This window comes from Arachis duranensis, chromosome 1 (genome assembly GCF_000817695.3).
Source record: "Arachis duranensis cultivar V14167 chromosome 1, aradu.V14167.gnm2.J7QH, whole genome shotgun sequence".
NCBI classification, from domain to species: Eukaryota; Viridiplantae; Streptophyta; class Magnoliopsida; order Fabales; family Fabaceae; genus Arachis; species Arachis duranensis.
Window position 1 is genome coordinate 87,251,491 of NC_029772.3, and position 14,259 is coordinate 87,265,749.

Sequence of the window (14,259 nt, forward strand, 5' to 3'; positions counted from 1 at the left end):
CGTGCTGTGACAGAGCATTTGACCATTTTCACTGAGAGGATGGGATGTAGCTATTGACAACGGTGATGCCCTACATACAGCTTTCCATGGAAAGGAGTGAGAAGGATTGGATGAAGGTAGTAGGAAAGCAGAGATTCAGAAGGAGCATAGCATCTTCATACGCCTATCTGAAATTCCCATCAATGATTTACATAAGTATTTCTATCTTTATCTTCTGTTTATTTGTTATTATTATTCAAAAACTCCATAGCCATATATTATTCGCCTAACAGAGAATTTCAAGATGACCATAGCTTGCTTCAGATAGGCGTGGGATCGAGCCTTACTCACGTAAGGTTTATTACTTGGATGACCCAGTGCACTTGCTGGTTAGTTGTGCGAGGTTGTGAAGAAAGTGCTGAGTTATAAACACGCATACCAAGTTGAATGCCATTATTAGAGATCACAATTTCGTGCACCAACTTGCTAGTTAGTTGTGCGAAGTTGTGACAAAGTGTGATTCACGTTTGAGAGCTCCAAGTCTTTGGTGCCATTGTTGATGATCACAATTTTGTGCACCAGCGTTTAACTCCAAGAAAAGCCTATGCACGTGAAAGATTCAATGCTCAGCCCAAGCACACACCAAGTGGGCCCCGGAAGTGGATTTCTACATCATTTACTTATTTCTGCAAACCCTAGGTCACTAGTTCATTATAAATAGGTCCTTTTACTATTGTATTTTCATCTTTTGATCATCTTTGATCTTGGGATCAGGTATTTGAACCTTTTTTCGATTGTTTCATGCTATTTGGGAGGCATGGCCATTCACCTTGTTCTTATGTATTTTCAACGGTGGAGTTTCTATACCTCATAGATTAAGGTGTGGAGCTCTGCTGTTCCTCATGAATTAATGCAATTACTACTGTTTTCTATTCAATTCAAGCTTATTCTTGTTCTAAGATATCCATTCGCACTTCAACATGATGAATGTGATGATCTAGTGACACTCATCACCATTCTCACTTATGAATGCGTGCCTGACAACCACTTATGTTCTACCTGAAAATGAGCTTGAATGCATATCTCTTGGCCTCCTGGTTCACGATGCATGGTTGCCTCTCATGACAACAGAGCCTTCCACTCCGATCAGAGTCTTTGTGGTATAACCTAGAATCAATTGGCAGCATTCTTGAGATCCAGAAAGTCTAAACCTTGTCTGTGGTATTCCAAGTAGGATCTGTGATGGGATGACTGTGACGAACTTCAAACTCGTGAGTGCTGGGTGCAGTGACAGTGTGCAAAAGAATCAATGGATCTTATTCCGACACGATCGAGAACCGACAGATGATTAGCCCTACGTAACCCGTAGCCAGACCATTTTTACTGAGAGGACGGATGGTAGCCATTGACAACGGTGATCCCTCAACATATAGCTAGCCATGGAAAGGAGTACGCATGACTGGATGAAGGCAGTAGGAAAGTCGAGATTCAGGAGGAACAAAGCATCTCCATACGCTTATCTGAAATTCCCACCAATGAATTGCATAAGTATCTCTATCCTATTTTATGTTTTATTTCTCTTTTAATCATCAAAACCTCATAACCATTTGAATCCGCCTGACTGAGATTCACAGGATGACCATAGCTTGCTTCAAGCCGATAATCTCCGTGGGATCGACCCTTACTCACGTAAGGTATTACTTGGACGACCCAGTGCACTTGCTAGTGAGTTGCCTGGAGTTGTAAGGAAAGTGTGAACTCACAATTTCGTGTACTAAGTTTTTGGCGTCGTTGCCGGGGATTGTTCGAGTTTGGACAACTGAAGGTTCATCTTGTTGCTTAGATTAGGTATTTTTCTTTTTATTTTGTTCTTCAGAATTTTTAAGAATGAATTCTAGAGTTTCAGATGATGCTTTTATCATCACAAGAGCCAGTTGATTCCCATCAATTTGGCTATTATATGTAATGTCCTGTTGAAGCTTGTTTAGCCCTGTCTAATCTTTTTAGACTGAAGCTTTAGACTAACATTGCATGATTCCAGGAATTCTTATAAAAAATTTTGAGTTTCTTATTTTCTTCTTCAAAATAATTTTCAAAAAAAAAATACAAAAAAATCCTAAAATCATAAAATCAAAAATATTTTGTGCTTCTTGTTTGAGTCTAGTGTCAATTTTTAAGTTTGGTGTCAATTGCATGTTTTCATTTTTCTTGCGAATTTTTGAAAACTCATGCATTGTGTTTTTCATTGATCTTCAAGTTGTTTTTGATGATTTTCTTTTTCTGATCTTTAAATTCTCTTATTTTGTGTCTTCTGTTGTTTCTCATGTGCATTCTCAATTTGTTAGTGTCTCTAATATGAAAATTTCTAAGTTTGGTGTCTTGCATGTCTTTCTTTTCTAAAAAATTTTCAAAAATGTGTTTTTGATGTTCATCGTGACCTTCATAGTGTTCTTGGTTCTCACCTTGACATTCAAAGTGTTCTTGCATGCATTTCTTGTTTTGATCTTAGTTTTACATGTTTAATTTCATTTTGTTATTTTTCTCTCTCATCATTAAAAATTCAAAAAAAATTCAAAACGCCCAGTGAAAAAGGAATTCTAGCGTTTAAACGCCAGCCAGGGTACCTGGCTGGCCATTTAACACCCAAGGAAGTAGCCAAGTGGGCGTTAAACGCCAGAATGGATACCATTCTGGGCGTTTAATGCCAGGGTAGCACCAGGGAGGAAATTTTGTTTTCAATCCAAATCTTTTTCAATTTTTCAAGTTTTAAAACTAAATTTTCAAAATCTTATCTTTTTCATATCCTCTCTTATCAATCATATCTTTTTCAAAATCAAATCTTTTTCATTTTTCTTTTAATATTTTTAAAAATCCTTGCTAACAATTAATGACGTGATTCAAAAATTTCAAGTTTGTTACTTTCTTGTTAAGAAAAGGTTCAATATTTGAATTTTAGAATCATATCTTTTAATTTCTTGTTAGTCAAGTCATCAATCTTAAAAATAAAATCTTTTTCAACCATATCTTTTCAATCACATCTTTTTAAAATAATATCTTTTTAAAAATCAATTTTTTTTCAATCATATCTCTTTTAATTTGATTTCAAAACTTATATTTTCAAAATTATTTTCAAATCTTTTTCAACTAATCACTATTTCTTATCTTTTTCAAAACCACCTAACCACTTTTCCACTCCTAATTTTCGAAAATCACTAACCACCTTTTCAAAAATCTTTTTAATTTTCGAAAACTCTCTCTCTCTCTCATCTTTTTCTACTTAATCATTAACACTTATCCTCCTTTGATAATTCGGACCCCCTCTCTCTCTATAAGTTCGAATTCTTCTTTATCTACCTCATCCTTCTACTCTTCTTTTTCTCTGACACATCAAGGAATCTCTATACTGTGACATAGATGATTCCATACTTTCTTTGTTTTCTTCTCTTTTATATGAGTAGGAACAAAGATAAAGGCATTCTTGTTGAAGCTGATCCTGAACCTGAAATGACTCTAAAAAGGAAGTTAAGAGAAGCTAAAGCACAACTCTCTGGAGAGGACCTGACAGAAATTTTCGAAAAAGAAGAAGACATGGCAGCCAAAAATAACAACAATGCCAACAGTGTAAGGAAGGTGCTTGGTGACTTTACTGCACCTACTCCCGACTTCTATGGAAGAAGCATCTCTATTCCTGGCATTGGAGCAAACAACTTTGAGCTTAAGCCTCAATTGGTTTCTCTGATGCAACAGAATTGCAAGTTTCGTGGACTTCCATTGGAAGATCCTCATTAGTTCTTGGCTGAATTCTTGCAAATCTGTGACACTGTTAAGACCAATGGAGTTGATCCCGAGGTCTACAGACTTATGCTCGTCCCTTTTGTTGTAAGAGATAGAGCTAGTATATGGTTGAATTCATAACCTAGAGACAGCCTGAACTCTTGGGAAAAGCTAGTCAATGCCTTCTTAGCTAAATTCTTTCCACCTCAAAAGATGAGTAACCTTAGAGTGAAAGTTCAAACCTTCAAACAGAAGGAACGTGAATCCCTCTATGAAGCTTGGGAAAGATACAAGCGATTGATCAGAAGGTGTCCCTCTGACATGCTTTTAGAATGGAGCAACATAGGTATCTTCTATGATGGTCTGTCTGAGTTATCCAATATGTCATTGGACCATTCTGCAGGCGGATCTATTCATCTGAAGAAAACGCCTACAGAAGCCCAGGAACTCATTGAAATGGTTGTAAATAACTAGTTCATGTACACTTCTGAAAGAAATCCTGTGAACAATGGGATAACTCAGAAGAAAGGAATTCTTGAGATTGATACTCTGAATGTCATATTGGCTCAGAACAAAATATTGACTCAGCAAGTCAATATAATTTCTCAGAATCTGACTGGATTGCAAGCTGCATCTGGCAGTGCTAAAGAAGCCTCCTCTGAAGGAGAAGCATATGACCCTGAGAATCTTGCAATGGAAGAGGTGAATTATATAGGAGAACCCTATGGAAACACCTACAATTTTTCATGGAGGAATCACCCAAATTTCTCATCAAAGGATCAACAGAAGCCTCAACAAGGCTTCAATAACAATAATGGTAGGAGAAATAGGTTTGGAAATAGCAAACCTTTCCCATCATCTTCTCAGCAACAGACAGAGAATTCTGAGCAGAGCCTCTCTGGCTTAGCAACCATAGTCTCTGATCTATCTAAGACCATACTAAGTTTCATGAATGAAATAAGATCCTCCATTAGAAATTTGGAGGCACAAGTGGGTCAGCTGAGTAAGAAAGTTACTGAAACTCCTCCTAGCACTCTCCAAAGTAACACAGAAGAGAATCCAAAAAGAGAGTGCAAGGCCTTCCACACGTCCAACATGGCCGAACCTGTGGAGGAGGGAACGGCAGTGATTCCCAATGAGGAGGACCTCATGGGACGCCCACTGACCACTTGGGAGTTCCCCTCTGAGGAACCAAGGGAATATGAGACTCATACAGCGACCATAGAGATTCCATTGAACTTACTTCTTCCATTCATGAGCTCTGATGAGTATTTTTCCTCTGAAGAGGATGAAGATATTATTGAAGAGCAAGTTACTAAGTACATTAGAGCAATCATGAAGATGAATGCCAAGTTATTTGGTAATGAGACTTGGGAGGATGAACCTCCACTGCTCATTGATGAACTAAACACCTTGGCTCAGGTGAAGATACCTCAGAATAAACCGGATCTCGGAAAGTTCTTAATACCATGCACCATAGGCACCATGACCTTTGATAAAGCTCTATGTGACCTGGGGTCAGGTATAAACCACATGCCATTCTCTGTAATGGAGAAACTAGGGATCTTTGAGGTGCAAGCTACAAGAATCTCACTAGAGATGGCAGACAAATCCATGAAACAAGCTTATGGACTTGTAGAGGATGTCTTAGTGAAGGTTAAAGGCCTTTACATCCCTACTGACTTTATAACACTAGATACTAAGAAGGAGGAGGATGAATCCATCATCCTTGGAAGACCCTTCCTAGCCACATCAAGAGCTGTGATTGATGTGGATAGAGAAGAGAGTTAATCCTTCAATTGAATGAAGACTACCTTGTGTTTAAGGCTTAAGAATCTCCCTCTGCAACCATGGAGAGGAAGCATGAAAAGCTTCTCTCAATACAGAGTCAACCAAAGCCCCCACATTTAAACTCTAAGTTTGGTGTTGGAAGGCCCCAACCATGCTTTGAATATCTGTGAAGCTCCATGAGAGCTCACTGTCAAGCTATTGACATTAAAGAAGCGCTTATTGGGAGGCAACCAAATTTTTATTTATCTATGTTAAATTTCTGTTTTCCATTGTTATTTTATATTTTTGTTAGGTTGATGATCATGTGGAGTCACAAAAACAACTGCAAAAATCAAAGCAAATTCAAAAACAACATTAAAAACAGCACACCCTGGAGGAGGAGCTTACTGGCATTTAAACGCCTGTAAGGGTAGCAGAATGGGCGTTGAACTCCCAGTCTGGCACCATTCTGGGTGTTTAATGCCAGAAATCGGCACCAGACTGGCGTTTAAACGCCAGAAAGGGAAGAAAAACTGGCGTTTAAATGCCAGAAATGGGCAACAACCTGGCGTTTAACGCCAGGAATGGGCAGCAACCTGGCGTTTAACGTCAGGATTAGCACTCAGAGGGCGTTTACATGCCAGAATGGTGCAAGGATGAGAAATCCTTGACACTTCAGGATCTATGGACCCCACAGGATCCCCACCTACCTTAACTCACTCTCTCTTCTTCACATATTCCCATAACACCCTTCCCCAATTACCCCTCACCAATCACCTCCATTTTTCTTCCCCATCACCTCTTCACTAATCACCCCCACCCTCTCTTTCCACTCCTATATAAACCCCTCATCCATCCTTCAAATTCACGCAAACACTTCTTCTCCCCCTTGGCCGAACCACTCACAACTCTCCATCTCTTCCATTTCTTCTTCTTCTTCGTCCTTCTTTCTTCTTTTGCTCGAGGACGAGCAAACCTTTTAAGTTTAGTGTGGAAAAAGCATTGCTTTTTGTGTTTTCATAACCATTTATGGCACCTAAGACCGGAGAAACCTCTAGAAAGAGGAAAGAGAAGGCAAAAGCTTCCACCTCTGAGTCATGAGAGATGGAGAGATTCATCTCAAAGGTCCATCAAGACCACTTCTATGAAGTTGTGGCCAAGAAGAAGGTGATCCCTGAGGTCCCTTTCATACTCAAAAGGAGCGAATATTTGTAAATTTGACATGAGATTAGGAGAAGAGGATGGGGAGCTCTCACCAATCCCATTCAACAAGTCAAAATCTTAATGGTTCAAGAGTTCTATGCTAATGCATGGATCACAAAGAACCATGATCAAAGTATGAACCGGAACCCAAAGAATTAACTCACAATGGTTCGGGGGAAATACTTAGATTTCAGTCTGAAAAATGTAAGGTTGGAATTCAACTTGCCAATGATGCAAGGAGATGCACTCCCCTACACTAGAAGGGTCAACTTTGATCAAAGGTTGGACCAAGTCCTCATGGACATATGTGTAGAAAGAGCTCAATGGAAAAGAGACTCCAAAGGCAAGCTGCTTCAATTGAAAATGCATGACCTTAAACCCGTGGCTAGAGAATGGTTGGAATTCATCTAACGCTCCATCATTTCTATTAGCAACCGATCCGAAGTGACTATAGATCGGGCTATCATGATCCATAGCATCATGATTGGAGAGGAAGTAGAAGTTCATGTGGTCATGTCTCTAGAACTCTACAAAGTGGCTGACAAAACCTCCACCTTGGCAAGGTTAGCCTTTTCTCATCTCATCTGTCACCTATGCAATTTAGCTGGAGTTGTCATAGGAGAAGACATCCTTATTGAAGAGGACAAACCCATAACTAAAAAGAGGATGGAGCAAATAAGAGAGCCCACTCATGGACCTCAATAAGAGCATGAAGAAGTCCCTCATCAAGAAATCCCTGAGATGCCTCAAGGGATGCATTTTCCTCCACATAACTATTGGGAGCAACTCAACACCTCTTTAGGAGATTTGAGTTCCAATATGGAGCAACTAAGGATGGAGCACCATGAGCACTCCATTATTCTTCATGAAATTAGAGAGGATCAATTAGCCATGAGGGAAGAGCAACAAAGGCAAGGAAGAGACATAGAGGAGCTCAAGCGTTCCATTGGATATTCAAGAGGAAGAACTAGCCGCCATCACTAAGATGGACCCGTTCTTTGATTTCCTTTTTCTTATCTTTCTGTTTTTCAATTTTTATGCTCTATGTGTTATCTATGTTTGTGTCTTCATTACATGATCATTAGTGTCTAGTATCTATGTCTTAAGTCTATGAATGTCCTATGAACCCTTCACATTTCTTAAATGAAATATGTGCCTAGTTACAAAAGAACAAGAAGTACTTGAATTTTGAAATTTATCTTGAAATTAGTTTGATTATTTTGATGTGGTGCCAATACTTTTTGTTTTCTGAATGAATGTTTGAACAGTGCATAATTTTGATAGTGAAGTTTATGAATGTTAAAATTGTTGGCTCTTGAAAGAATGATGAAAAAAGAGAAATGTTATTGATAATTTGAAAAATCATAAAATTGATTCTTGAAGCAAGAAAAAGCAATGAATAACAAAGCTTGCGAAAAAAATGGCGAAAAAGAAAAAGAAAGAAAAAGAAAAAGCAAGTAGAAAAAGCCAATAGCCCTCTAAACCAAAAGGCAAGGGTGAAAGGGATCCAAGGCTTTGAGCATTGATGGATAGGAGGGACCAAAGGAATAAAATCCTGGCCTAAGCGGCTAAATCAAGCTGTCCCTAACCATTTGCTTGTGTCATGAAGGTCCAAGTGAAAAGAAGGAGGCAAAGAGGCTAATACGAGAAGCACAGTACTACACTATAGTGGGCGACATCTTATATAGTAGAAGGATCTCCACACCCCTCCTAAAATGCATACCGACTTCTAATACAAGGGAAGTCCTGGAAGAAGTACACAGCGGCATGTGTGGCAACCACCTGGGGGCACGAGCTCTTTCCAAAAAGTTACTCCGAATAGGGTTCTTTTGGCCAACTTTGCAAAAAGAAGCAACCGAGTTCGTTAAGACATGGCCATCATGTCAGAAGCATGCTAACTTCCATGTCACCCCACCAGAGGAGCTCATCTGTGTAACGTCACCTTGGCCGTTTACAAAATGGGGGCTCGACCTCCTCGAACCCTTTCCTCAAGGATCAGGACAAGTCAAGTTCCTCATTGTAGGTGAAAACATGTAATTGAGCAATTGAACCCTCACCGGATGTGTATCCGCTCTAGTCACTCAAGTGTATAGGAGTTGATTCACTCAATTCTCCCCTAATCATGCTTTCCAAGATTTCTTTTTCATCTAACAATCAACAATTATTTCAATGCATGCATACAAATATCATGAGGTCTTTCCACCAGATTGTAATGGGGCTAAGGTCAAGGTAGGATGCATATGGTTAAGTGGACTAGAGTTTGAATCTTTGATTGACTTAAGCTTCCCACCTAACCTATGATAGCCTATACAATTGAAAGCTAACCTAACTACCCATTCTTCACTTTTTTTTTTCACATACTCATGCATTTTCTTTTTTTACTTCACTACACATATGCATTGATTCTTATTGAACTTTACTTTTGGACATTTTGTCCCCTTTTTAATTCTTTCTTTTTCTTTTTCTTTTCTTTCTATTTTTTTCTTTTCCATAGTATTTTTTTCTTTTGTTTTTTCTTTTTGATGTACTTATATACAAATGTATCAATGCATATGGTTTTGCATTTAATTAACACATGAGTATGTACCCAATTTCCAATAATTTCAACAAAATACAAAAACACCCTTTTACCTCAACCAATGTCCCAAATTTCCCCATACTTGAATGATACACACACTTACTAGCCTAAGCTAATCAAAGATCCAAATTAAGGACATTTATTATTTTTCGCTTTAAAGCTTGTAATGTGCTAAAATTAAGAACAAAGTTAATTGTAGGCTCAAAGTTGGCTAACAATGATTGATAAAAGGTAGGCTATTTGGGTAAGTGAGCTAAATAAAATGATAGCCTCAATCATATAAATGCATGAATACACAAAATAATAGACATAAAGAATCAAACAAATCAAAGATCACAATCATATGAAGACAACAATGCACACAAGAAGGAAAATAAGTGGTTATAAGATGTAACTACCCAATTAGGCTCAAGTCTCACAAGCTTATGTTCTTAGCTTAAAAACATGATCCACAATATATATAATTTAAGTAAGCTCTATGAAAAGTTTTCACTTAAATCAATTGGGATGTCAATGCCCTATTAAGAATGTTTTACTTGGATAATTTCATTATTTTAACTAAGCTTATTTTATATATGCAACTAAAAATCCTAAAAGTCCTAAAAATGAAATGCAAAAGTGTTGGGATTATAAATTTGTCACTCAAAAATGCTGACTGGTCGGATGACCTCCCCACACTTAAAAGTTTGCACCATCCTCGGTGCATTCTAAAATGAGCAAGGCGGTACGGCGACTTCCGAGTTGCTACCTTCAGCTGGTAGATCAACCGATGCTGCGTGTTCTTTTTCCTGCTTCCTTTTTTGCTTACAACAAAGCATCCTGAAAATAGAAAATAGGATAAGAAGACAAGTAAATGCAAAAAGCAAGGAAGCATATATTGTTAGAATGAGGTAAATCACTAGAATGATGTAAGTGAATTGGTGTGACATTAATGAAAATGAGGTGTGTGGGTCCTAAATTGCGCGCGGTTTAGAACACACACACACTAGCATGAAAAGCTTTGTCACAATTATACAAAAGAAGTATGCACTTCACTAATTCTAGTGTGATTGAAATGCTCCAAAAGACTTGTAGGTTAAAATCACCAAACAAGTAGTGAAGAAGCATAAAAGCATTCAAGCCAAAGATACATATGGATGCATATGATCAAGAAACACGATGCATTAAGATAAATGCACAACATCCATCAAGAAATTGACTAATCAAAGAAAAGGATTCAAATCACATGGTGGCTAGCTACAACATGCAATTCAAAAATATTTAGTGTGCTTGAAGGCAATTCTCATTCACTTGGTATTCATAAATGTTCAATAAGGAAACTCAAAACCAAATAGCAATATATAACCTTAATTAAGGAATCCAACAATGAGAATTAACAACATTGATGTTAAAATAACATCTTATCAGTAATCAGCAGCAATACACAGTAAACAAAATTTATAATCCAACACTTATAAAGAAAAACCGAAAATAAAATAAAAATTTAACTAATTAAACAACTAACTACAAGAAATGGTTATAAGTGGTGTTTGGTAGTGTTGGATGATGGTTGAAGAAGGGAAAGAAAGAAGAAAAGAGAGAAAAAGGAAAGACATGGAAAGAAGATGAGAAAAGAAGGTGGGTGAAACAGGGCAATCCACGCGTACGTGTGGTGTGACACGTAAGCGTAGATAGGTGAAATGGGAGAGACGCGTGCGCGTAGGTCACGCGTACGGGTGGTGGGTTATTTAGAGAGGCGACGCGTACGCGTGGGTGGACTTTGTGCAAAATGCACAATTCCAGCCCACAACTTGCATAACTCTCGGGTTTATGTATGGAGGCGAAAATTTTGTATCCACGCGTACACGTGGGTGACGCATGCACGTGGATTGGTCGAAAAGCTTTGGTCACGCGTACGCGTGGGTTGATGCTCTATTTTTAAAAAAATTTTCAATCTCTTGCACCAAACCAAGCATTCCAAACCTCCAAACAGCTACCAAAACACCTTCAAACCTTATTTAACCTACCAAACTACCAAACAAACTCAAAAAATCAATCAAAACATGAAATTAAACTAAATTTACCAATATTTACAAAAAGGAAAAATGAAAAATATTATCATGGTGGTGTGTCTCCCACCTAGCACTTTTATTTATTGTCCTTAAGTTGGACATTTGGCGAGCTCCTTGTCATGGTGGCTTGTGCTTGTACCCATCCTTGAACATCCACCAATGCTTGAATCTCCAATAAGCTCTATTCTTCAAAGATAATAACTCCAAGCCTTGATGGAGTTTCGCACAAGCTAAGGGCTCCCAAATTTGATCCTCATGTATGTCGGGATCCCAAATCTTATTTCTACACCCGTCTTCAAGTTAATCATCATTAATCCATCCGGGTGACAAGCAAGATGAATTCTCAATGAAGTGCCGAACTCTCCTCCTAGACCCATCTAATTGAGCACTAGTCCAACCTTTGTATCTCATCTTTGATGTGTTAACCATAATGAATCTTGATTTGCAACGCCAACCACGAAACATCTTTCTTTTACGCTTCATCCCGTAAAGTGCCCTAAGTTGACCATTCGTTTCAAGCAAGCCATACTCAAGTGGGATAATAAAGCTAATAGAAATGACTTTTACCCACTCAAGTGAAGGAATAGATGACAACCTAGGTAGAGAAGCCTCCAAGGATCTTGATAAAGCATATTCAACTCCCATCCTTCTTTTTCTAAGGACCTCCACCTCTTCACTGGATTTCTCAAATTCAATCCTTTGCTCATCAATGTTATCAAACTCTTTTCCCTTACTCAAACCATAATTGGGAGGATGAGAAAAGTCTACCTCCACAATACTTTCAAATTCACTGTGAGAAGGTTCTTCAAGCTTAAAGGATTCTTTACCACTAAGACTTGATGCTTGATTTTTATTGCCAAGGGAACTCAATTCTTGCTCTATCCCGTCCAATTCTTCATATATGATATGCCTTGGAGGTTGTGCACATCCCTCTTTAACATCAAACTTAATCTTCTTGGAGGGGTTTTCTTCAATTTTAGGTTCCCATGGAGGTTTCTCAACTCCTAAGTCGTCAACCACTTCTTTTTTTTCTTCAACAATCATAGCTTCCTCCAATTGTTCCAACACAAAGAAACATTTCTCATCATCCACCGGAGTTTCCAATCTCTCCTTCATGCTATGTTCTTCATTAGATTCTCCACATGTAGCCATGGAAGTTCCTTGAGTGTCCAAGAATTGGGATGCTAACTGATTTACCACCTCGTCCAAGGTAGCCGTAAATTCTTGTACATCCCTTTTCATCTCTTCTTGCCCTTGAAGAATATGACTAAGGGTTTCATCCATTGGAGGTTGGGGTGGGTGGAAGGGTTCATTATTTTGGAGGAAGGGTTCATAATAGGAAGGTGTCTCATTATAATAAGGATGTGGTGGTTCAACATTCTCCATTTGTTCCATTTATTGCACAACACACTCCAATATTTTTCTCTCAAGTTGAGGTTCTACAATTTCTTTCATACTCCCCTCTTCGATTGCTCCTCCACAATCATCCTTGGACATATGGTATGAATTCCATAAGTCAAACTTTTGACGGACGGTTGTTTGAAGCCGATCCATTGATTCCTTTAGGCGATCCCCTGATTCTTGTTCCAAATTGCTAACATAAGTAAGATCATATTGCCCTTGGATTGATGGACATGGATATTCTTCCATGGAGGGTTATGGTGGAAAATAAAATTCATCTTGTGGTTGAAAATTCGCACACATTGGAGGTGGTTCATCTTGGTCATAGTATGGAGGATGTGGTTCTTGGACGTATTGAGGTTTGAATGGTGGTGGTTCTATGTATAGCTGATGAGCGGATCATTTGTACGCTTTTTGGCATTGTTTTTAGTATGTTTTTAGTATATTTTAGTTAGTTTTTATTATATTTTTATTATTTTTTAGTTAAAATTCACCTTTCTGGACTTTACTATGAGTTTGTGTGTTTTTCTGTGATTTCAGGTATTTTCTGGCTGAAATTGAGGGACCTGAGCAAAAATCTGATTCAGAGACTGAAAAGGACTGCAGATGCTGTTGGATTCTGACCTCCCTGCACTCAAAGTGGATTTTCTGGAGCTACAGAAGCCCAATTGGCGCGCTCTTAACTCCGTTGGAAATTAGACATACTGGGCTTTCCATCAATGTATAATAGCCCATACTTTGCTCGAGATTTGATGGCCCAAACAGGCGTTCCAAGTCAGCTCAAGAATTCTGGCGTAAAACGCCAGAACTAGCACAAGAATGGGAGTTAAACGCCCAAACTGGCACAAAAGCTGGCGTTTAACTCCAAGAAGAGTCTCTACACGAAAATACTTCAATGATCAGCCCAAGCACACACCAAGTGGGCCCGGAAGTAGATTTTTATGTCATTTACTCATTTCTGTAAACCCTAAGCTACCAGTTCTCTACAAATAGGACCTTTTGCTATTGTATTTTCATCTTTTGATCACTTGAATCTTTTGATCACTTTTGATCTTAGGATCATCTTTGGACGTCTAGTTCTTAGATTATGGGGGCTGGCCTCTTGGCCATGCCTAGACCTTGTTCTTATGTATTTTCAACGGTGGAGTTTCTACACACCATAGATTAAGGTGTGGAGCTCTGCTGTACCTCGAGTATTACTGCAATTACTATTGTTCTTCTATTCAATTCAGCTTATTCTTGTTCTAAGATATTCATTCGTACCCAAGAACATGATGAATGTGATGATTATGTGACGCTCATCATCATTCTTACTTATGAACGCGTGCCTGACAACCACTTCCGTTCTACAAGAAAACAAGGCTTGAATGTTTATCTCTTAGATCCCTTAATCAGAATCTTCGTGGTATAAGCTAGAATTGATGGCGGCATTCAAGAGAATCCAGAAGGTCGAAACCTTGTCTGTGGTATTCTGAGTAGGATTCAAGGATTGAATGACTGTGA